Below are 24,926 nucleotides of genomic sequence, written 5' to 3' on the forward strand. Positions count from 1 at the left end.
CCCTGCAGTGGAAGTGCAGAGTTTTAACCACTGGACCATCAGGGAAGTCTTATATTTTCTAACTATTATGATGATGCATAATGACAGGTGCTATAAAGTATACTCCATTCTCAACGATAGACTGTGGAAGGGGGGGCAGCCATGGGGGGCAGAGATAAGATGCTATGGGAGACATTTTGAAACACACCATGATGACAGGATCCCTGGTTGCTAAGAAGCAGCACAGCAAACAAAGCACATTAAAATTGAAGGAGAATATTATTGAGTCTGGGTGCATGTGCATGTGTGTGAGAGAGAGAGAGAAGGAGAATGGGGGGTGGGAGAGAAGGGGCGGAAGAGACTGTAGACCATGGAGCCACAAAATATAGAAAAATCTACGTTAATGTTGAAAAAAAATGCTGTCATCCTTGTGTTAGATTTGGTTTTGGCAGACCCAAACAATAGGATTAGTACTCTCAACTATTGTCTTCTGACAGGAAGAGCAATTTTAAAAATACAGTTCTTTTGTCTCATGCTGTAGATTTATGGTGAGCATTATTACAAAAGTAAACAGACTTAAAGGCCATTTTCCATGTCATATATTATTTTAAATATTTAAATTTTTATATATTTAAACATATATGCCACATAAAATAAAAACTATTATTACCTAATCATTTAATTCCACTTTTTACAAAAGGTGAAAAAAAAAAAAAGTCCCACTAATGTCACTGCTCCTGGAGCGAGGTGCAGTGCTCGCGTGGTATACTCCAGTGCACACTCTGCAGCCTGAGCTGGTTTAGGTTTCCCACAACTTGGAGAATTATCTCAGTGGGCGAGCGCACCAGGAACCCATCAAGGGGCCTCCGGGAGACGTGCTCTGAGCTGGAGTCAGCCAAGACTCCATAGTTTTACTCCTGGTGTCAGTGTCCTAGAACCAAAATAAATATTCTCAAGTTGCCTCCCACGGTGGACCTGTCAGCCTGAGAATCTGAGTAGTGGGAGTCTGAGGCAAATCTAAATGCCACTGTCACTAACTAGACTTATTCATTCTTCCTCTCTCTCTCCCTCCTTCTCTCCTTGGAGCTCTATGGTTCTTTGGAGGTTCATTGGGGGCTCCTAGAAATAGGTGGGAGAGGCCTAGCATCTGGTCCTGAGCACAATTTGTTTATCTGTTTGACGCAAGTTTTCACTGGAAATAAAAAAAATATTTTGGGAAAAATGTGAAAATCGTGGAATTAGATGGACTAGTCCATCCTAGCTTTATCCTGTGGTAATTCCATCATTTTCTTGGATTTAAGACCTTATTCCCTGGCTCTGAATGTTCCTAGGTTTTGAGGGATGGCCCTACTTGTTTCATAGAGGGAGAGAAAGCCCTTTTGGAAAATGGGTTGGTTTAGCCCTTGATTGGTAGCATGCCTATACATGACACATGTGATTTTTGCTTTGTCATGACCTCTTATCCATACCCCTCACATCACAGATATTTGCAGTATTGTGTCATCTAACTGAATTCAACTAAATAATAATAAAAATGTGAGCTTTCTTCAATTGATATATGATACAGATAAGTATAATACATGTTTATGCCTTAACATGCACCAAGCATCTGTTGTATAGAGAAGAAGGAGTATGTAGTGTCCTATTTGGTTCATAATTTTCTTTAGAAAATCTTCATGTGTTTTTCAGCAAGGTGATTGTGACCAATATATATTAATTTTCTATGAAAATAATGATTCCTTTGTACTCAGAGACAACCTTTTAGGGAATGACCACAGAGGAGGATGCTACATTTGAGGTATATTTAATCTGTTCCTTGAGCTAATCTTTCAAGTCCGGATGGATTTAGTACTAACTTTGAAGCCTTTAGGGAGAATTGGATGGAAAATACAGAAAAGCAAACCATTAGACATGAATTTCTAAACTTCCTTCTTCCAGACCTAAAACTTGCCTATGTTCTCCTTCCTCACTTCTGTCACCGTGGAGGATAATTTTCTCTTTCCACCAAAGATCTCGATCCCACCTCCAATCTTTCTCAAGTTCCTAATTCCTTTGATGATACTATTTTTCTTGCATCATTTTCTCTCATTTTCTTCTGGACTATTACCTCTAGCATTCAATCATGCTGGAATATTTCCCATCTTAAATAAATTTCTTTTAAACATCTCTCCTAATCTGAGTCAAATTCTCCAAAGAACTGTCTATGCATGTCTTTGCCTTCTTCCCTCTCATTCACTTCTCACAGTTTTAGTCTCACTGTTCCACTGAAACCGCTTTTGTCAATGTCACCAGTAACTTGCATGTGCCACGTCTGACTCTTTGTCCTCCATATAGTGTTCTTCCTACTTGAAATATTATCTTCTGTTGACTTAGAGGACATGTCTTAGAGGACTTGCCCCTCTCCTGGTTTTCCTTCTTTATAACGACCCTTCTCTATCAATTTCCTTAGCTGGTTTCTTCTCTACCACACTTTGCAAATATTGGCATTCTTCCAGGCTGAGTGATAGTTTTACTTTTCTACTCTACACTTCACCCATAAGTGATCTCATTAAGATTCATGCATTTAAATATTATGTTTGTTGTGATGACTCCTAAATTTATATCTGTGGACCTCACATGGGTCACATGCATTCTACTGTCTACCTGACACCTCTTTTTGGATATATTACAGTCACCTCAAACTTCATATGTCCAAAATGGAAATTTTGATTCTTCACCACCCTTAGCCCATCTACCTCTCCCAGTTGTCTCTGACTCATTCGGTAGAACCATCATCCACTTTGTTGTTGAAGCCATATGCTAGACAACAACACTGAATTTTTTCTTGTCCTATACCCCAGTCTGTCAGTTAGCAATCCTGCATATGCTGTCTACAAAACACATATGGACCCTCTCTCTTTTCTCTGATCCACCACTATCACATTAAACCAAGCCATCATTATTTCTCCCTTGCATGACTGCAACAGTTTAATATTAGGTGTCCTCACCAGCCTTTTCTCTTTTCTAATCCAAAATCCACTCAGCAGGAAATGTGACCTTATCAAAATGTTAATAGAGCACACCACTTTCCTTGTAAAGGTCCTTCAGTGATTTCCCATTGCACTTAGAATTAAATCGAAATTTCTTACCAAGGCCTAAAAATCCCTACATGTCCAACCCTTGCTTAGCACCACTCTCACCACTCTCATTGGCCAGGTGCCAATCTTGCTAGCCTTTTTCTTTTTCAAAAGATCTGAGCACTTTCTCTCCAGAAGCTCTCTGCCTGGAAGATCCTTCCCAGTGCTCATGACTTAAGTAGGTTCTTCTCTTGCTTTGGTCTCAGTTTAAATGGTCCACCTCTAGAAGACCTTCTCTGATGACTCTCTATCACTCTTGTCCTCAGACTGTTGTTTTTCCTTTATAGCATTATTACAAATTTATTCTTTTTTTTTTCTAATTGTTCCAATCATGTAAGCTCCACAAAGAAAGAGAAGATGTCTATATAGTATGTTGTTTTGTCTTCAGTGAGTAACACATTTCCTGGCACATAGTAGGTGCTTAATAAATGTTTAGTGAACAAATATGTTGTCACTTTATTGAGGGGACACACAAAAAACACTGTATACAATTATATCAATTTTCTAATTTAAACAAAAAATAGAAAAGTAGATCGATTCTGATAGAACAAAGTGAAATAAGAAGTAGAAAAAACATTTGGATGATTCAAGAAGAAATTCCCATTTTTATTCAATCTATCTTTCACCACAAAGGTAATGAACAACATTACACCTTTACCATGATTTTAAGCTTTTTTTTTTCAATAAATAGTTTATTATTTATTTATTTATTTGGTTGCACCAGGTTTTAGTTGTGGCCAGCAGGCTTCTTAGTTGCAGCTTGCGGGCTCCTTAGTTGTGGCTCACCAGCTCCTTAGTTGTGGCATGCAAATTCCTAGCTGTGGCATGCATGTGGTATCTAGCCCCCTGAGCAGGGATCAAACCCGGGCTCCCTGCATTGGGAGTGTGGAGTCCTAGCCACTGCACCACCAGGGAAGTCCCTAAGCATTTTGAAGGTAGAAAGAAACATAAACTGTGATCTATTACAACAGATATTTTAATCTAGTTTTCTTCAATTACCTAACTCAATTTTTGCTTGAATATTTGGGTAATTATTTAAATATAATGATCCCTATGAAAACATTCTTAGATAATCTCTGAATTAGCTTCAGTTCCCCTTTTGTATTGGTGGATTCACACTCTGCTAAGCAGAGAGTAAAGGAGATTTTCCTCATTTAAATTAGACCACTCTTCAGCTCAGGCATTTTCATGTTCTATTTAGATTAAAAATATCTTAGTGACCTACATTCAGTAGGATATGAATTTCTAGTTGGTTTTTTTCAGGTAGGGGTTATGAATTAAACCTTATTCTTTTAAGGCTTCCATTTGTCCCTCAGTATGTATTGATAAGATGCTTATTGGGGAAAAGATGCCACCAAAAGCTGGTACTGCTGCATTTTTCTGTGAAAATAACTGTATTTTCAATGATAGCACTGACTGTTAATAATATGCTCCCAAGAATTCCTCTAAAGCCAGGTATCCATATAATAACTCTTTTGCCCTCTGTCTCATCTGGGAATGAGACCCCTCTTGCCCTTCCTTTTTCAATGGCTGAAATGAGAATGTGAGTCCCTTAATTCATGAATAAGACAGAAAGACAAGTGTTTCTTTAATATATTAGGATTAGAAAAATATATAGTTGTGAATTTTATTCATCTGTTTTACATCAGGAACTTCTGTGATATCCTCTTACTTTTCCTGGTATTTAAAAGGTGAGTATTGATGATTTTTTAAATTGCTTTAAGTTTAAAATTATTTTTGATCATGTCACATTATAGAAACACTTTGCATGAGCATATACTGCTCAGTTTCAAGTATGACCAAATGTGAAGGAATAACGTATTTCTATGTTGTTTATCTTCCACATTTTTTAACAAATAATCTCTTGAATCTTCCATATTTACAAAAGAGCCAATACTGGAAAATGTTATTTTATAAAATTCTAGTGCACCTTTAAAATATCAATCTTCTGAGATATAATGTACACTCAATAAAATGTACCCATTTTAAAAGTATGTTTCAATAAGTTTTGAAAGATGTATCTATCCATGTAACCACTATCACATCTAGATATAGAACACCATCTCCCAAAAGTTTTCTCCGACCCCTTTGCGGCAACCATTGATCTGCTTTCTGTCACTATAGATTCGTCTGCCTTTTTAAAATTTTTAAATAAATAGAATTATGTGTTATACAATCTTTTAAGTCTGGTTTCTATTGCTCAGCACACATTTTTGTGATTCATCCATGATGTTATGTGTATCAGTAGTTAATTTTGTTTTCTTTCGGAATAGAATTGCATTGTATGGATGTACCATTATTTGTTTACCCATTCACCTGTTGTTGGACATATTTCCAGTTTTTGGCTAATATGAGTAAAGATTCTATGAATATTTGTGTATAAGTCTTTGTGTGTACATACTCAGAACTCCTGGGTGATGCAGGTAGAGAGTAAAAGCTATAAAACAAAGTGATGTTTTTAAGAACTTCCCATTCAAGAAATGGAACTAGATTAATAATACTTGTCAATAACACAGGGTGGTAAGTTCTATAACAGAGGTGTCAATAAAGTGTTGGAGACTAATAGACAAGGAATCTATTAAATTACACATATCTTTGTGTGAATATATGTTTTCGTTTCTTCACAAGAAAACCTGTGATTGAAATTGCTGGGTTGTGGTTGCCTTGAAACTGTGGAGCACAGTGACAGAAAGCTCCAGCTGCCACCTCTCTGTATCCACCACCATTTGCACAGAGAGCATGCTGCCCACCACAGGCTTCCCACGTTTCCAAGCCAGTGATTCAGCACAATGGGGGAACTAGAGACCACCCATGCCTGTGAGATGTGGGACTCTTCCAATGAATGAGTTTGACTTGAGTGCTCCTGACCTCATCTTTCTTAGAATTGTACAAGAGTTAAAGACTCTTTCTACCAATCCTTTCTTCCTTCCCTCTCTTTTTCACAAGTGTCAGACCTGCATCATGGTTTGAAGGCAATCCTCACCATCTTTGGGTCCCACCCCTTTATTGCTTACAGGTGCTTCCCCAAACAAATTTCTTGCATCTCTAAACCCAGTCATGGCATCTCCTTCTTAGAGGACCTGAACTAGTAATGTGTGGATCCTATAAGTGTGTGTTTAAATCCATTATAAACTGCCAAACTCATTTCCAAAGTTGTGGTAACATCATACCTTCTTACTGGAAACACATGAGAGTCCCAGTTGTTCCACAACTTTACCAACACTGAGTATTGTCAACCTTGCTCTGAGATCAAATATAGACATTATGACTCTGACTCCATTAGCCCAGGTTCTTAATCAAGACTGAACTTATTCTGTTTGAACTTCTGTTAAACATCAGTTGAACAGATATTAAATAATAAATCAATATTTTAAGGTCAATTAAAGCTTAAAATTAAAGGAACATTAGAAAGCTATATTGAGTTATTGACAGAAAATCTCCATAATTTATTTTTAACAAACTGTAGAACCAAATGTGGATGGCAACACTCAGTTAAATTTACAAATATTCAGGTTTTCATTTTCTCTTTATTTTATCCTTTAATCATGATTTTATTCATTCTACTGGGCCTGTAGTTGTATCTAACTATGGTTTTAAATTTACATGCATTTGATAATAAAAGATGTTGGGAAATGTTCCTCTATTTGAATTTTATATAATGCTTAGTGTGTATTTCTGTGAAATACTTTGCTAAAAAGCAACAGATGGCAATAATGAGAGGTTGAGCGAGAGTGAAGCCCAGAGAAGAGGAGAGGTGGGGCAAGGGTGGAGAAAAGAAAACAACGAGTAATGAATATATTTATGGAATTCCAATCCTTGAATTGTCTTTTATTTTCCTGTTGTTGGCTTGGGAAATCTAGTGATGGTTCTAGTGCTTGTGCTTTGTCAATTATGAGTAAATGTATAAATGTAAGGAAGTGGTATGTGTGAATTTCAATATGATGGAAGCAATTGAACAGTGCAGATTATTCATTTTAAGAATATAAAAACTAGATATAAAACAGAGAGAACAGACTTCTGGGCTTCAAAAAGCTGAAGTTGTTCCCTAATTCTCTTCAAAATGTAAATTTCCATTTCAGTTTTCATAGAAAAGTTGCCAATAAATATATTGGCTCTGAGATCAAACATAGACATTGTGACTGACTATTAGCCCAAGTTCCTGATCAACACTCAGCATATTCTATTTGAACTTCTGTTAAACTTGAATTGAACAGATATTAAATAATAATATCAACATTTTAAGGTCAATTAAAGCTTAAAATTAAAGGAACATAAGAGAGCTATATTGAGTTATTGACAAAAGATTTCCATCATTTATTTTTAGCAAAATGCAGACCCACCCAAACAGGGATGGCAACAATCAATGAATTTTAGAAATAGCAGGTTTTCATTTTCTTTTCCCAAAGAAGCCTGTGGAGAGTCAACAGATGCATTCTGACTGCAACACATCTCTCGGGATGCTTTCATATGTAAATCTGTACAAGAGAATTTCTGTCTACATGCTAGCGTGACATTGTGAAGTTTTAGACACTGTGTCTTGGTGATTACCACATAACCCAACTGCCACATAAATTATCTTTATAAATAAAACTTTGCATACATATGCAGCATCTAGAAGGGAGCAATAAATTGGTCATGGCTCCTTGTCTCCAAGGGCGCCACTTCATCACTTCCTTCAGCAAGTTGGGACTGAGGGCACATTGGTGAACGCCTTTGTCTAATCTCCTATTGTGATGCACCTCATATTTCAATATACAACTGGTACAGTTGACCTTTGGAGGAAAGAAACCTTCAGTTTCCTGCATGTCAGTCTTTTTACTTTCCTGCCTACAGCAAACTTAAAAAAAAATTCCTTGGGAGAAATGTTAAGCAACCAAACCTTTTACAAAACATGTCAAGATTAATTGCTAGTTTCACTCATGAGCTATGTAGACTGTTTCCTAAAATTCTCATCTTATTAGATAAAGTGATTCATATTCCCTTTCTTGGCAAAACATCTGCCTCTTTGCAGATATCCCCATCAATAATGTAGAATATCAGTGATGGGTTTCTGCCAACACTGAACTCACTTAAAAATACAAAGAATAAAAATGTTTCAAGAAATTCTTTGCTACCTTAGACTTTAAATATTGGGTCATTCAGCACTCTCATTCTACTTAGCTCTATTACACAAGAATGATCTGAATCTCTACACTTGTTTTTTATTCAACCCAAATTGGAAAGCTGTTAATATGAGTTACTGAGCATTCTTACCCATATTCTTCTCTTCCGTGATACTGCAGCGCTAACCATGAAGCTTCCATGTCTTGAAATAATTTCTTGGTCTTTCCTTCATGTAGTGTTACTATAGCAGAGCCTGAGGCTGGCTATTTCAACATCAGTTCTCAACTCCCTTTCCCTTACACTGTATGCTTTCTTGGCTTCCCTTGTATTTAGGAAAGGTTGTGTGATTTAGTTCTGGCTAATTAGAAACCAGTATAATACTGTTGTGGGTTTCCTGAAAAGTTTTTGCTTTCCTTATACTAAGAGAAGACCTGGCCAGAATCACCCTGTCATGGAAGTGAATATGATTCTGGGAGCTGTAGCAGCAAGCTTGTGACAATGAGGCGACGAGCTGGAGAATCAGAGATGTACTGGTCCTGGAACAGCTGGGCCTCTGAACCACTGCCAAAAGCTTCCCCCATCTTCAGATTTCTTGTCCTGTGAGAAAAATATTCCCCTACTTATTCAAGCCATTCTGCAGCAGGGTTTCTTATCTTCGCCACTGCAAATAAACTGGTATGATTACTACTGGATACCGTAATAGAAGTCAGCTTTACATTTGGACCCCAAATGTCCTATTTAATTGAGAGGGAATCTTTCATCTGAGAATAGGTCTAAAGAGCAGTGAAATAATAAAGTAGGTCTTATTTTTGAAAATTTTCAGATAAACCTTTACGATAGCTGATACCAAGTTAGTGCTAAAACCAGGCCTCATATTTGCAACAATGATGAAAGCTTATTAAAACTTAAACTCTTTAGATAGGTCTTAAAGGTCTTTTCCTCCATGACAGAGGTATCTATTCATAGTTTCCTAGAAAAGCATATGAATCCTGATCTCTGCTTTTTTCTCATGACATCCTCAAAATGATATACCCGCTTATTTGCTTTGTTCCCATTTCTTCCTTTCATCAAAACTACCCAAGTCCCACCTTATCTGTTAGTACAACCTACCTGACACACAAATCACAATGATCATTCCCTGCCTTGAAGTAGGCCTTGCTTACTTGATCATTAATTATTTTTCAAATCACATCTCTTATAGCTCTTTATTCTGTTCTGTTTTGAATCTTCAACTGGATTAGATGCCTCTTGAGAGCAGACAATGTGTTTTATACTGAATAGGGCATTACAGCACCTTCCTCGTGGTAGACACACATAAATGTTTGTTGAATTTATGTGCATTGGCACAGATACTTCTAATTTTTTTCATTCAAGCTTTTTGTACAGCTACCACCATATTACACATTTGCCTACTTTTAAAACAGCTACCACCTGTTAAAGAAAATATGAGCAATGTGTAAAGTGCTGTGATAAATCTCAATATAAAAATCACTAAATCCAAGTAGAAAAGTACAAAAGAACTTGATTGGATAATTCACAAATAAGTTCAAAGACAACAAAACAAAACAAAACTATGAAAAAAATCAATCTTACTAATATTGAAAAAAACACAAGTTAAAATAACAAAGTGCTATGTTTTCACCTATCAAATTAAAAAGAATTTTTACTTCTAAGATATTATTGGCAGTGGCGCAGGGAAGGGGTCATTCTCATATAATGCCTCAGGAATTTCACCCTCACTCTTTCTGGAAAGCATTATGGCAATATATTCAAGAATTTTAAAAGAGTTTGTAGCACTCCACCTACTTTTAGGGATATTCTCATAGCAAATAATGAGAAAAGGAGTAAAAGTTAACTGAAGCATTTTAAAAATAAAAGCGAATTATAACAAAAAACCCTTACCTATCCAGGAAGAGTTAAATTGCTAATATGAGAATAGGTCCCTGTGACAAAGCAATCAGAATATTTTTCTTGGAGCTCTAGAAAAAGAAGAAAGGAGAACATTTCTTAACAACTGATAATTAAAAAAAGAAAAAGAAAAGAGAATTGGATGTATTAACACCAAGGTGGAGAAGAAAATAAAGATAATGTTACTATTTTTTCTGAGTATCTCGTATGTCAGTTTATAAGAAATGAAAGATCTTAATGTTAGTTATTTTGATAATAAACACATTTTAATACACTTCACCACTCCCAATATCTCTGTATTTTAGTGAATATAATGATAAAAATTATAATTTCTAACATTTATTGTATGCATAGGTTCCAAGTCCTATACTGAGCATTTTATACATATTTCCCACTTAATTCTCTCCACAACTCAATAAGATAGTGAAGTAGGTTCCATTATTATCATTTTACAAATGAGATACTGAAGCTTCAGAAATGAAATAACTTTGCCAAAGCAACACTGTTACTAAGTGATGGTACGAGGATATGGACTTGTATCTATCTGACTCCAGCTCTAAATTTTAACCACTTTTGGGTAATCTATTTTGAATATTTTCCTATGTACATTTTAGGGTTATATCTTAAGTCTAGTTATTACTTGACATTAAGGTACATACTTACTTACATGGGAAACTTCTAATGTCGTAAAGAATGCAGTTTCTCTGACTCAGTTCTGTCTCATGACTTTGGGAAAGTTACCTTTTATAAACCCTGAATTTTCCTGTAAAATGTGGATAATAATTTCTACCTTGAAGGATTATTGCGAAGGTTTAAGTAAATCATCCATCATAGTGCCTGACACATGAATGCAAATGGTAATCTTTAATATTGACATCCTATCAATAACACGGTTTGGTTCACAAATACTGGGAAGGGGCATCATTAGTTATAAAGTATGCATAGAAGGGAGTAAGCATTTTTTTTAATTGTAATCTATTTGACAAATAACATTGTGTCCACAGCATTTTGATTTGATACATTTGTATATTGCTCTATGATTGCCACAATAGCCTTAACTAGCACCTCTAAAAGTCACATAATTGAAGGAGACCTTCAAGATGGCGGAGGAGTAAGATGTGGAGATCACCTTTCTCCCCACAAATACATCAGAAATACATCTACATGTGGAACAACTCCTACAGAACACCTACTGAACGCTGGCAGAAGACCTCAGACTTCCCAAAAGGCAAGAAACTCACCACGTACCTGGGTAGGGCAAAAGAAAAAAGAAAAAAAAAACAGAGACAAAGAATAGGGACGGGACCTGCACCCCTGGGAGGGAGCCGTGAAGGAGGAAAGGTTTCCACAAACTAGGAAGCCCCTTCGCGGGCGGAGACTGCAGGTGGAGGAGGGGGAAAGCTTCAGAGCCGCGGAGGAGAGTGCAGCAACAGGGGTGCGGAGGGCAAAGCAGAGAGATTCCCGCACAGAGTATCGGTGCCGACGGGCACTCACCAGCCCGAGAGGCTTGTCTGCTCGCCCGCCGGGGCAGGCGGGGCTGGGAGCTGAGGCTCGGATTTCGGGTTTCGGTCGGATCCCAGGGAGAGGACTGGGGTTGGCAGCGTGAACACAGCCTGAAGGGGTTAGTGCACCACGGCTGGCCGGGAGGGAGTCCGGGAAAAAGTCTGGAGCTGCCGAAGAGGCAAGAGACTTTTTCTTCCCTCTTTGTTTCCTGGTGCGCAAGGAGAGGGGATTAAGAGCGCTGCTTAAAGGAGCTCCAGAGACAGGCGCGAGCCGCGGCTAAAAGCGCGGACCCCAGAGACGGGCGTGGGACGCTGGGGCTGCTGCTGCCGCCGCCAAGAGGCCTGTGTGCGAGCGCAGGTCACTGTCCACGGCCCCTTTCCGGGGAGCCTGTGCAGCCCGCCACTGCCAGGGTCCCGGGATCCAGGGACAACTTCCCCAGGAGGACGTACGACACGCCTCGGGCTGTTGCAATGTCACGCTGGCCTCTGCCGTCACAGGCTCGCCCCGCACTCCGTGCCCCTCTCTCCCCCTGGCCTGAGTGAGCCGGAGGCCCTTAATCAACTGCTCCTTTAACCCCGTCCTGTCTGAGCGAAGAACAGACGCTCTCAGGTGACCTACACACAGAAGCAAGGCCAAATCCGAAACTGAACCCCTGGAGCTCTGTGAACAAAGAAGAGAAAGGGAAATCTCTCCCAGCAGCCTCAGGAGCAGCGGATTAAATCTCCACAATCAACTTGATGTACCCTGCATCTGTGGAATACCCGAAGAGACAATGAATCATCCCAAATTGAGGAGGTGGATTTTGGGAGCAACTGTAGACTTCGGGTTGACTTTCTGCATCTGATTTTTTTCTGGTTTTATGTTTATCTTAGATTAGTATTTAGAGTTTATTAACATTGGTAGATCTGTTTACTGATTTGGTTGCTCTCTTCTTTTTTTTTTTAAATATAGGTATATATATATATTTCCTTTTTCTCTTTTTGTGAGTGTGTATGTGTATGCTTCTGTGTGTGATTTTGTCTGTATAGCTTTGCTTTTACCATTTATCCCAGGGTTCTGTCTGTCCTTTTTTCTTTCTTTTTATTACTCTTTCAATTTTTTTATTTTTAATTATTTTTTATTTTAATAACTTTATTTTATTTCTTTTTTTTCTCCCTTTTCTTCTGAACGATGTGGCTGACAGGGTCTTGGTCCTCCAGCCGGGTGTCAGGCCTGTGCCTCTGGGGTGAGACAGCCGAGTTCAGGACATTGGTCCACCAGAGACCTCCTGGCTCCATGTAATGTCAAAGAGCAAAAGTTCTCCCAGAGATATCCATATCAGTGCTAAGACCCAGCTCCACTCAACAACCACCAAGCTACAGTGCTGGACACTCTATGCCAAACAATTAGCAAGGCAGGAACAAAACCTCACCCATTAGCAGAGAGGTTGCCTAAATTCATAATGAGGTCACAGACACCCCAAAACACACCACTGGACATGGTCCTGCCCACCAGAAAGACAAGATCCAGCCTCATCCACCAGAACACAGGTACCACTCCCCTTCCCCATGAAGCCTACACAACCCACTGAACCAAACTTAGCCACTGAGGGCAGACACCAAAAACAACGGGAACTACAAACCTGCAGCCTGCAAAAAGGAGATCCCAAAGACAGTAAGTTAAGCAAAATGAGAAGACAGAAATACACAGCAGATGAAGGAGCAAGGTAAAAACCCACCAGACCAAACAAATGAAGAGGAAATAGTCAGTCTACCTGAAAAAGAATTCAGAGCAATGATAGAAAAGATGATCCAAAATCTTGGAAATAGAATATAGAAAATACAAGAAACGTTTAACAAGGACCTAGAAGAACTAAAGAGCAAACAACCAATGATGAACAACACACTAAATGAACTTAAAAATGCTCTAGAAGGAATCAAGAGCAGAATAACTGAGGCAGAAGAATGGATAAGTGACCTGGAAGATGAAATAGTGGATATAACTACTGTAGATCAGAATAAAGAACAAAGAATGAAAAGAATTGAGCACAGTCTCAGAGACCTCCGGGACAACATTAAACTCACCAACATTGAAATTATAGGGGTCCCGGAAGAAGAAGGGAGAAAGAAAGGGACTGAGAAAATATTTGAAGAGATTATAGTTGAAAACTTCAATAATATGAGAAAGGAAATAGTCAATCAAGTCCAGGAAGCTCAGAGAGTCCTATACAGGATAAATCCAAGGAGAAACATGCCAAGACACATACTAATCAAACTATCAAAAGTTAAATACAAAGAAAAAATATTAAAAGCAGCAAGGGAAAAACAACAAATAACATACAAGGGAATCCCCATAAGGTTAACAGCTGATCTTTCAGCAGAGCTCTGTAAGCCAGACGGGAGTGGCAGGACATATTTAAAGTGATGAAAGGGAAAAACCTACAACCAGGATTACTCTACCCAGCAAGGATCTGATTCAGATTCGATGGATAAATTAAAACCTTTACAGACAAGCAAAAGCTAAGAGAATTCAGCACCACAAAACCAGCTTTACAACAAATGCTAAAGGAACTTTTTAGGCAGGAAATACAAGAGAAAGAAAAGACCTACAATAACAAACCTAAAACAGTTAAGAAAATGGTAATAGGAACATACATGTTGATAGTTACCTTAAATGTAAATGGATTAAATGCTCCCACCAAAAGACATAGACTGGCTGAATGGACACAAAAACAAGACCCGTATATATGCTGTCTACAAGAGACCCACTTCAGATTTAGGGACACATACAGACTGAAAGTGAGGGGATGGAAAAAGATATTCCATGCAAATGGAAATCAAAAGAAAGTTGGACTAACAACTCTCATATCAGACAAAATAGACTTTAAAATAAAGACTATTACAAGAGACGAAGAAGGACACTACACAATGATCAAGGGATCAATCCAAGAAGAAGATGTAATAATTGTAAATATTTATGTACCCAACATAGGAGCACCTCAGCACATAAGGCAAATGCTAACAGCCATAAAAGGGGAAATCAACAGTAACAAAATCATAGTAGGGGACTTTAACACCCCATTTTCACCAATGGACAGATCATCCAAAATGAAAATAAATAAGGAAACACAAGCTTTAAATGATACATTAAACAAGATGGACTTAATTGGTATTTATAGGACATTCCATCCAAAAACAACAGAATATGCTTTCTTCTCAAGTGTTCCTGGAACATCCTCCAGGATAGATCATATCTTGGGTCACAAATCAAGCCTTGGCAAATTTAAGAAAATTGAAATCGTATCAAGTATCTTTTCCAACCACAATGCTATGAGCCTAGATATCAATTACAGGAAAATTCTGTAAAAAATACAAACACATGGAGGCTAAACAATACACTACTTAATAACCAAGAGATCACCAAAGAAATCAAAGGGGAAATCTAAAAATACCTAGAAATAAATGACAATGAAAGCACAACAACCCCAAAACCTATGGAATGCAGCAAAAACAGTTCTGATAAGGAAGTTTATAGCATTAAAATCCTACCTCAAGAAACAAGAAACATCTCAAATAAACAACCTAACCTTATACCTAAAGCAATTAGAGAACGAAGAGCAAAAAAAACCCCGAAATTAGCAGAAGGAAAGAAATCATAAAGATCAGAGCAGACATAAATGAAAAAGAAATGAAGGAAACAGTAGCAAAGATCAATAAAATTAAAAGTTGGTTCTTTGAGAAGATAAACAAAATTGATAAACCATTAGCCAGGGTCATCAAGAAAAAAAGGGAGAAGACTCAAATCAATAGAATTAGAAATGAAAAAGGAGAAGTAACAACTGACACTGCAGAAATACAGAGGATCATGAGAGATTACTGCAAGCAACTCTATGCCAATAAAATGGACAACCTGGAAGAAATGGACAAATTCGTAGAAAAGCACAAGCTTCTGAGACTGAAACAGGAAGAAATAGAAAATATAAACAGGAGAATCACAACCACTGAAATTGAGACTGTGATTAAAAATCTTCCAACAAACAAAAACCAAGGACCAGATGGCTTCACAGGTGAAGTCTATCAAACAGAGAAGAGCTAACACCTATCCTTCTCAAACTCTTCCAAAATATAGCAGAGGGAGGAACACTCCCAAACTCATTCTATGAGGCCACCATCACCCTGATACCAAAACCAGACAAAGATGTCACAAAAAAAGAAAACTACAGGTCTATATCACTGATGAACATAGATGCAAAAATCCTCAACAAAATACTAGCAAACAGAATCCAACCGCATTAAAAGGATCATACACCATGATCAAGTGGGGTTTATCCCAGGAATGCAAGGATTCCTCAATATATGCAAATCAATCAATGTGATAAACCATATTAACAAATTGAAAGAGAGAAACCATATGATATCTCAATAGATGCGGAAAAAGCTTTTGGCAACATTCATCACTCATTTATGATAAAAGCCTTCCAGAAAGTAGGCATAGAGGAAACTTACATCAACATAATAAAGGTCATATATGACAAACCCACAGCCATTTATGGACATTAACCCCTTATCAGATATATAATCTGAAAATATCTTCTCTCATTCAGTAAGCTATATTTTCGTTTTGTTGATGGTTTCCTTTTGTGTGCAGAAGATTGTTAGTTTGATGTAGTGTCATTTGTTTATTTTTGCCTTTGTTTCCTTTCCCTAAGGAGATATATCCAGAAAACTATTTCTAAGACTGGTGTCAAAGAGCATACTGCCTGTATTCTTATGGGAGTTTTATGGTTTCAGGTCTTACATTCAAGTCTTGAATCCATTTTAAGTTGGTTTTTTTGTATGATGTGAGATAGTGGTCTAGTTTCATTTTTTTGCATGAAAAAATTGCTGTTCAGTTTTCCCAGCACTATTTATTGAAGACACTCGCCTTTCTCCATTACACGTTCCTGGCTCTTTGTCATAAATTATTTGTCCATGTATGTGTGGGTTTATTTCTGTTCTCTTAATTCTGTTCCATTGATCTATGTATCTGTTTTTTTCTGCCAATACCATGCTGTTTTGATTACTATAGCTTTGTAATATAGTTTGAAATCAGGGAGTGTGCCACTTTAAGGTTTGTTGTTTTTTTCTCAGCATTGCTTTGACTCTTCAGAGTATTTTGTATTCCATATAAATCTTAGAGTTTTTTGTTCTATTTCTGTGAAAAATGTCCTTGGGATTTTGGTAGGGATTGCATTGAATCTATAGATTGCTTTAGATAATAATGGACATTTTAATCATGTTAATTCTTCCAACCCATGAGCATGGAATATCTTTCCATTTATTTGTGTCTTCTTCAATTTCTTTCACCATTCTCTTATAGTTTTCAGTGTACAGATCTTTAACCTCCTTAGTTAAATTTATTCCTAGGTATTTTATCCTTTTACTTGTGATTGTAAATGAGATTATTTTCTTAAGTTCTCTTTCTTCTAGCTCATTGTTACCATAGAGAAAAGCAACAGATTTTTGTGTGTTGATTTTTTACACTGAAAATTTACTGTATCCATTTATTATTTCTAACAACTTTTGTGGAGTCTTTAAGGTTTTCTATAAATCATGTCATTTACAGATAGTAGCGGTTTTACTTCTTCCTTTCCAATTTGGATGCCTTTATTTATTTATTTATTTTTATTTATTTATTTTTCTTGCTGAATTACTCTGGCTAGTACTTTCAATACTATGTTGAATAAGAGTGTCAAGACTGGCATCCTTATCTTGTTCCTGATTTTAGAGAGATAGCTTTCAGTTTTTCACCACTGAGTATGTTGTTAGCCAAACCATATCTTTATCCATTCATCCATTGATGGACATAGGTTGTTTCCATACCTTTTCTTTTGTGAATCATGCTGCAATAAACATGAGAATGCATATATCTCTTTGATATATATCTTTTTTTTCATTTCCTTCGGGTATATACTCAGAAGTGGAGTTGCTGGATCATATGGTAAATTCAACATTCTTTGTGTTGCAATACCAATATATGTATGGAGGGTTTTTGGCCATGGCTTTGCAAAAATGAGATCACTTTTCTTACTGTTCTTGTTAATCAGCATCTTATGGAAATCCTCATGTCAACTGAGGTAGCTCTAATGTATTTGTTTTAGGGCTGCATATTATTCCATTGTGGATATACCATGATTTATTTAGCCATAATGAATCCAACTATAAAACATTCATTTGTTTTTCAAATTTCCTTGCAACTCTGAACAATTTATGTGTAAATAGCCCTTTCCGTATAGATTTATAAACTAGTATTTGATTCCTTTATGATATATTGCTAGTAATAGGATTGCTGGGTAGAAGGGCAGTTGTATTTTTAAATTAATAGGCTTTGTCAGATTACTTTCCAAAAAGGCGACAAAAATGTATATTTAACAACAATGTTGGGAACATATTCCCAACATATGGGAATATGCTTTTCTGAAAAATTTCCCTATTGTTCATTTTTGATTTTGGCAATATGATAAAACAAAGGAAATCAAGACAGCAGAAAAATGGGCATGGGAAAGTAACATATGCAAATGTCTTACAAACATATTTTAAAAAGAAACACTAAGATAAATAAACTAAGATGAAATGGCAATGAGATATCACTTTACAGCTAATAGATCGACAAGTTCTTCCTGGGCACCATTCCATTTGGATCCTTTCTGGGGACTTTATTTTGCTGATTCTTCACTCACAGTTCCCTGGAGGTTAGGGAACACCACTTTGGTCTCTGGCTTCTACTCCCGTGATTTGCCTACCTCTTCATCCCAGCAACTGCTTAGTTTGGGTGATGAGCCTGGAGTTGGAGTTGAATGAGGAGACATTGTTGTGTTAGCAAGTTCTTCTTGTTCCAGAATTGCCTGACTATGTTTTGGAGAAGTTCATTAAACTTAGAATTTTATGAAGACAGATGTTTTTTGAAAATGAGTAAACTCAAGTTGTGTAAAATTTTGTGCTCTTTATTATATGGGGCAGCCTTGCATGTATGTTACCTTCCTGGCCTCTGAAAGGCATTGAATTTGGGGCCCCTGGTCTATTTGTAACAGCATTGTTTGATGCTCACCATCACTATGTGTAACCCCTATGGTGGGCCATGGGACTAGTTTTAACTAACAGACCATGAGTTTCTGCACATGTGTGATGTTTCTGTGTTGAGACAGAGGGAAACCCCTGTGCAGTCTTCATTGTCCTCCTTCTTGGAAGCCATGTGTTGAGAATGTGGGGACATAAGGAGAAAGTACACTGAATCCTTGAGTCAGCTCCTGGATGGGAGCTTCTGGGGAGAACTCCCAGGCCCACAGAAAACTTTGAGTGAATGAGAATTAGAATAAATTCTTATGTGTTAAGCCACAGAGATTTTGGTGCTTGTTACCTTAGCCTAGATTAGCCTACTGTATTATACTTTTAGACCTATCCTGGGGACAACTCCTGTATGTAATTAATGTCTCACGGATTGACCAAGTCATTCCAAGAATCAATTATCAATAGAATACATATATCTAAGGATTACAACTGACAGCAAACCCTAGGTGAGCTCTAGACAAAAAGAAATATGAATGTTTCAGCCCTAATGTAACCTAGTATATCTTAGAGGGCAGTTTCCTGGTGGTCACTGTTAAGATGGCACCAGCCATATAGAGGCAGACAAAAAGCTGGGAAATATGGGATGCAGTCCAGGAGATTGCTAATTTGTGCCAGCTTTTCAGTGCTCAAGTGAAGATGTTTTAGATTTTGTAAGCCAGACTATTTTATTTTATTTTTTAATGTTTATTTATTTATTTATTTATGTCTGTGTTGGGTCTTATTTGTGGCATGCGGGATCTTTCATTGTGGCTTGCGGGCTCAGTAGTTGTGGTACACGGGCTTAGTTGCCCCTCGGCATGTGGGGTCTTAGTTCCCCTACCAGGGATTGAAAACACGTCCCCTGCATTGGAAGGTGGATTCTTAAACACTGGACCACGAGGGAAGTTTCCAGACTATTTTAATACATTAAGATTTTTAATTTCTATTTTGTTTTCTCGTAATATTCAGTAACGTGCTTGTAACAATGTCAGCAAGTGTGTTAGTAATAGTCAAGAGTTTTGTCCACTCTTGAACAAGAACTCTAAAGGGGGATTGCCACAACCCTAGTGTCAGGAGTGTGGTGATAGTGGTGAAAGCACTAAGAACTCTAAGTGGGTGAAATTTGGGGAACAGAATTTTTCTTCCAGTCCTAATCTTAGAAATTTTAGGTATTAAGCTAGACCTTGAACTATAGTGGAATTTCCAAAGGTTGAACTGGGCTGGGCATTCTGGGTGGAGGACAGAGTGAGCAAAGAGGCAAGAGAGCTATTGCCGGGTAATCATGGGGGAGGTGCCGAGGGAAAATCCCTCTCCCATCCTTTCTTCTCTCACTGAAGAAAGGAACAGCTACCCATGTAACTCTATCCTATTCAGGGGCCCCTGTTTGTGGCATGTTTCATAGGGAACCAGACATATGCCCCAAGGAGATGGGGAAGCCAGTCCTGTATCTATGGCACTCTCCTCCTCTTTCCTTGTATGAAACTGATGCAGAAGCCTGCTGCCTAGCGCCTGTCCACTCTGGTGCCTGCCAGCTCTCTGCTTCTTCCAAAGGAACTAAGTAAGGCTCACTCATCTCCTTAGCCTCCCTCCCTCAGCGGACTAATGGGGAGGTTTTTGGTTCAGCAAAGGGAAGAGATCCCTATAAACTTTCAGGTTAAGCTTGAGGGACCCAGAGGACTCTGCATTGGGCATAATGGGTATGATTGTGATTAAAAATAAAATGACTTTGTGTCCCATTTACTGTATTCTTCAAGAAGCTCCTGAATAGAAGAGGGGGCAGGATTTGGGCATTCTTTGTTCCTAGCCCACTACTATCTAGAACCAACAAAACCCTAACAATAATTCTTAACATTGGCTAAGCCAATTTCTGAACCTAGAAAATAAGGATAGTGATGATTTAACAACCTCCCTCAAGAGTAGTTAAATGGTAAATGATTGAAAACATACTTCATTGTATGTATGTGTATATATATATGTGTGTGTGTTTGTGTATACATATATATATATATATATATATATATATATATATATATATATATATATATATATATATATATATATGTATTCTCCAATTTTGAATCAACCCTGGTGAGAGTTTGAATCAGCCTTTCACAATTTACAAAGTAGTGAATCCTATTTTTAGATCCTTTCTCTTTTTGTTTTATGGTGTGATTGAAATAACCTGAAAATATACTGAAAAGTTCTGTTTCCTAATTTTTAAACATACATAGATACTCATAATAGGACTCTATATTCAGATCAGGAATAATAGATCATCTATTTAAATTCAGTAAAGAATTTTGAAGCAAAAAGTAAAAAAACCCAACTTTCATAACTGTATTCTATTAGTTGTGTACTAGCTTTTGAGATTTTAGGAAAGAAATGAACATGGAAATGTAAAAGTGGACCAAATTCCCCTTTTTTTCTCTAAGAATGCAACAGACATGAACAAACCTGCTACTGTTCAGTACACATCTGTGAACAGTAGGATAAAAATGAACACTTTAAAGATGCTCTTCCAGATGAATTCTTTTGAGTTCAGCAGTATTACTCTTAGGAAAACAATCAGGGGTAAAGAAAGTAGTCTTTTCTTTCTCAATGAAATACAATTGATTTTGTATTTTTGGAGACCTCCTTCTAAAGTGTTTTAACTTCAAATGTCCCGAGAGTTTCTTTAGACATTTGGAACCTTCAAATGACATTTTCCAGGTACATAGAGCTTTATCTTCCTTCTGAGAATGGAGACTTGTGAAAATTACAATATTCTTTTTTTTTCTATAAATTTACTTATTTATTTTTGGCTGTGTTGGGTCCTCGCCTCTGTGCAAGGGCCCTCTCCAGCCATGACAAGCGGGGGCCACTCTTCACCGCGGTGCGCAGGCCTCCCACCGTCGCGGTTCTCTCGCTGCGGAGCACAGGCTCCAGACGCGCAGGCTCAGCATCTGTGGCTCACGGGCCCAGTCGCTCCGCGGCATGCGGGATCCTCTCAGACCAGGGCTCGAACCCATGTCCCCTGCACTGGCAGGCAGACACTCAGCCACTGCGCCACCAGGGAAGCCCTACAATATTCTTTTTTAATGTCTGAAGTTACTGACTAAACAGTTCAATACTTTCCCAATCAATATATTAGATAAATAAAACTAAAGTCTATAGTATATACAGGCAAGATTTAAAATATTATTTAATTCTATTTGCTTCTAAAATTGACTTACGGCAACTGTAATATAGAAGATAAAACATGGTCTTTAAGATCAACAAGATTAGGGGAAGTTAGGGCTAAGCCTCCCCAAGGCTAAGTTTTTCACCTGTAAAATGAGAAATAATAATTCACATTTCATCAGGTTTTTATGAGGACTAGAACTTTCATCAAAGTCATCAGTGACCTAAAACTTGTCTAAGCCTCACTAGTCTCAGTACTTCAGCAATGTTTGCTGAGCTTGACCACTCCTTGCTTCTTGTAATAATTTTTTCCTCCTTAGGTTTTGGTATACCCATTGACCTGATTTTGGTTTTCCTGCTATCTCACTGGCCACTTCTTCTAGTAGATTCTTATTCTAAGAAAGTATAATTAGATTCATCAGCTAGAACTTCATGGACCAGTTCTAAACTGGCCATATGCTGATAAGACTTGGATTTCTGTTATCAGCCAGACCTTTCTCTTAAGTTCCAGCATCATGTATATAACTCCATACCTCACATATGGATGTCTAATGAACATGACAGCCTTAACATGATGAAAACAAACTATTGATACTCCCTCTAAGCCTTTTACATCTCAGTTAATGGTACCATCCTCCATCTAGTTGCTAAAACTAAAATCTTAGGAATCATTGTTGATTCATTTTTTTTCATCACACCCCATACTTCAGTAAGTTCAGTTAGCTCTGCCTCTAAGATTTGTCCTTGATCGATCCAATTATCATCATTTCTACTGCTACAGTCCCTGACCCAGACATCATTTCACTTGCCTGTTGACCACAGCCATCTCTAACTGGTTTCTCTACATCCACACTTGCCTTGTTGCAATCCGTTTCCACCTAAAAACGAAAGTGATCTTTATTAAAAATTAAAAAAAATTATTGGAGTATAGTTCATTTACAATGTTGTGTTAGTTTCAGGTGTATAGCAAAGTGAATCAGTTATACATATACATATATCCACTCTTTTTTAGATTAAGGAGGGGGATAACTTGGGAGATTGGGATTGACACATACACACTACTACATATAAAAGAGACTAATAAGGACCTACTGTATAGCACAGGGAACTCTACTCAATACTCTGTAATGACCTATATGGGTAAAGTGATATTTTTAAAGCACTAACATGATCTGCTTAAAACCTTTGAATGACTTACCATTACAATTAAATTCATTTCCAAATTACTCACAAGGCTTCTCTTGATCTAGCCTACCTGACAGATCTCATCTCCCTGCTTTCTGCCCATCATCATTGAGTTTGTTCCAGCATCCTGGGCTTTGTTCTGTCTCTTACATATGTCACCTTTTTTCCTATTCAGGAGCTTTGACCACATGCTTGGAAGCTTGTTTCAGGATTTGTTATGGCTGCCTTCTTCTCATTTGTTTAGGTATTGATTCAAATACTGCCTTCCTAGAGAAGTCATTCCTAAGTTCCCTAATGAAACCAACTCTTCAGCTTACTCTCTACCATGTTACTCAATTTTTTGTTGTTGTTGTTTGGTATATAGCACTTATCAACACCTGAAATTCTTTAGTTATGTCCTCATTTATCGCCTGCATCCCTTACCTCCACCACTAGGACGTACGCTCCTTGTGGTCAGAAAACTTAGTTTCCCATATATTGCTGTAAACCCAGTGGCTAGCACTATGCCTGGCACGTTGTAAGGGATAAATAAATGGTTAACTGAAGTTGTTGTTGTTTTATTGTTTTGTTGTATTGCTAAAGTTCAAACACTCACAAATGGTTGCATTAATGGAGATGGTCTAGTAACAGTTTCTACCTTTTTTAGTCTCAAAAAAGGTGTTACATATTGATTACATTTGTTACTATGCAGAAATATTGGTTAACCCTGACTTCATTAGGAAAGGGAGATTGGTATCCCCAGGGCTGTGTTTTATTTACACACCTGCAGTTACCATCAATACACATAATCTTAGAGACACAGAAATGCAAGGTTTTAAAGATTAGCTCGTTGAGCCATCTCAGATTAAAGGAAATAAACAAAATAGAACTCTCTCCCTAAATAAATTGCTTTAATAATTACTTAGAATATAATTAATTATCGTACTGTATGCATTAGCCAGTTTTTATTCTTTAGTTAGCCCCTATTCCCTGCCCGCTTCTCCCTAGTTTCCTCTGTTTACCTTTGCAAAATGTTTGATTAATTTTAGTCATTTGAGTTTTTGGTTCTTCTTGTTAGTGTTCTTGAAAAATGTGTAGACTGATTCTAATGATTAGATACTCTTTTATATAGTGTCAGAATCCACTTTCATTCAGAGTATTATAGTCCAAATATGAATTTTATATTTCTTTACAATACTAAATGTATTAAAATGAACCTTTAATGGCTTAAAAATCTTGAGTAAAAGTTAACTGACTTTTATTTGGAATTATTATTATTTTTTTAGTCTAATATTTAGTCTCAATATTATTATTATTTTTTAGTCTTAATAATGATAATTATTATTATTTTATTATTATTATTTTTTGTTACAACTTGATTAGAGTTGCTACGATGTGGAAATATTGATTAGTCCAATTTTATTTTAGAGTTATTTTAGAATTACTTTCAGCAAAAGTTTAAGCCACCTTGTTTGCCAAACTGAATTCAGGTATAGTGTGAACCTGAATTTTTCTTTTAAGATTTGACAGTTCCTTCCAGGTGATTAATTCCACGCACTAGATCTTCTACATTGATGAGCCCCGTGCAAATACTATAGTCTGTTGAGAATCTTCCTTCATGCAATACAGTTCTTGCTCAATCCTGCTTTTTACCTTTGTATCAAACTAAATTAGTAAGTGGGTCCATATATGAATATAGCTAATGAACCTAAGAATTCCTATTTTATATTTTATTTTCCTCTTAAAATTTATTATATATGTGTCATTTTGCTAGTAGTGTCTTTTATTATTTTTTAAAAATGGGAATATTCAAAGGTAGATGAAAAGAAATTTTGACTATAGAAAAATAATTTGAGCGATGTCAGACCAGGAAGAGAAAAAAGAAAAACTCTTGCTCTCAAGTCCACTTGGATTAACCATAAGAGAATGG

The sequence above is a fragment of the Mesoplodon densirostris genome, chromosome 3 (genome assembly GCF_025265405.1).
Source record: "Mesoplodon densirostris isolate mMesDen1 chromosome 3, mMesDen1 primary haplotype, whole genome shotgun sequence".
Lineage (NCBI taxonomy): Eukaryota > Metazoa > Chordata > Mammalia > Artiodactyla > Ziphiidae > Mesoplodon > Mesoplodon densirostris.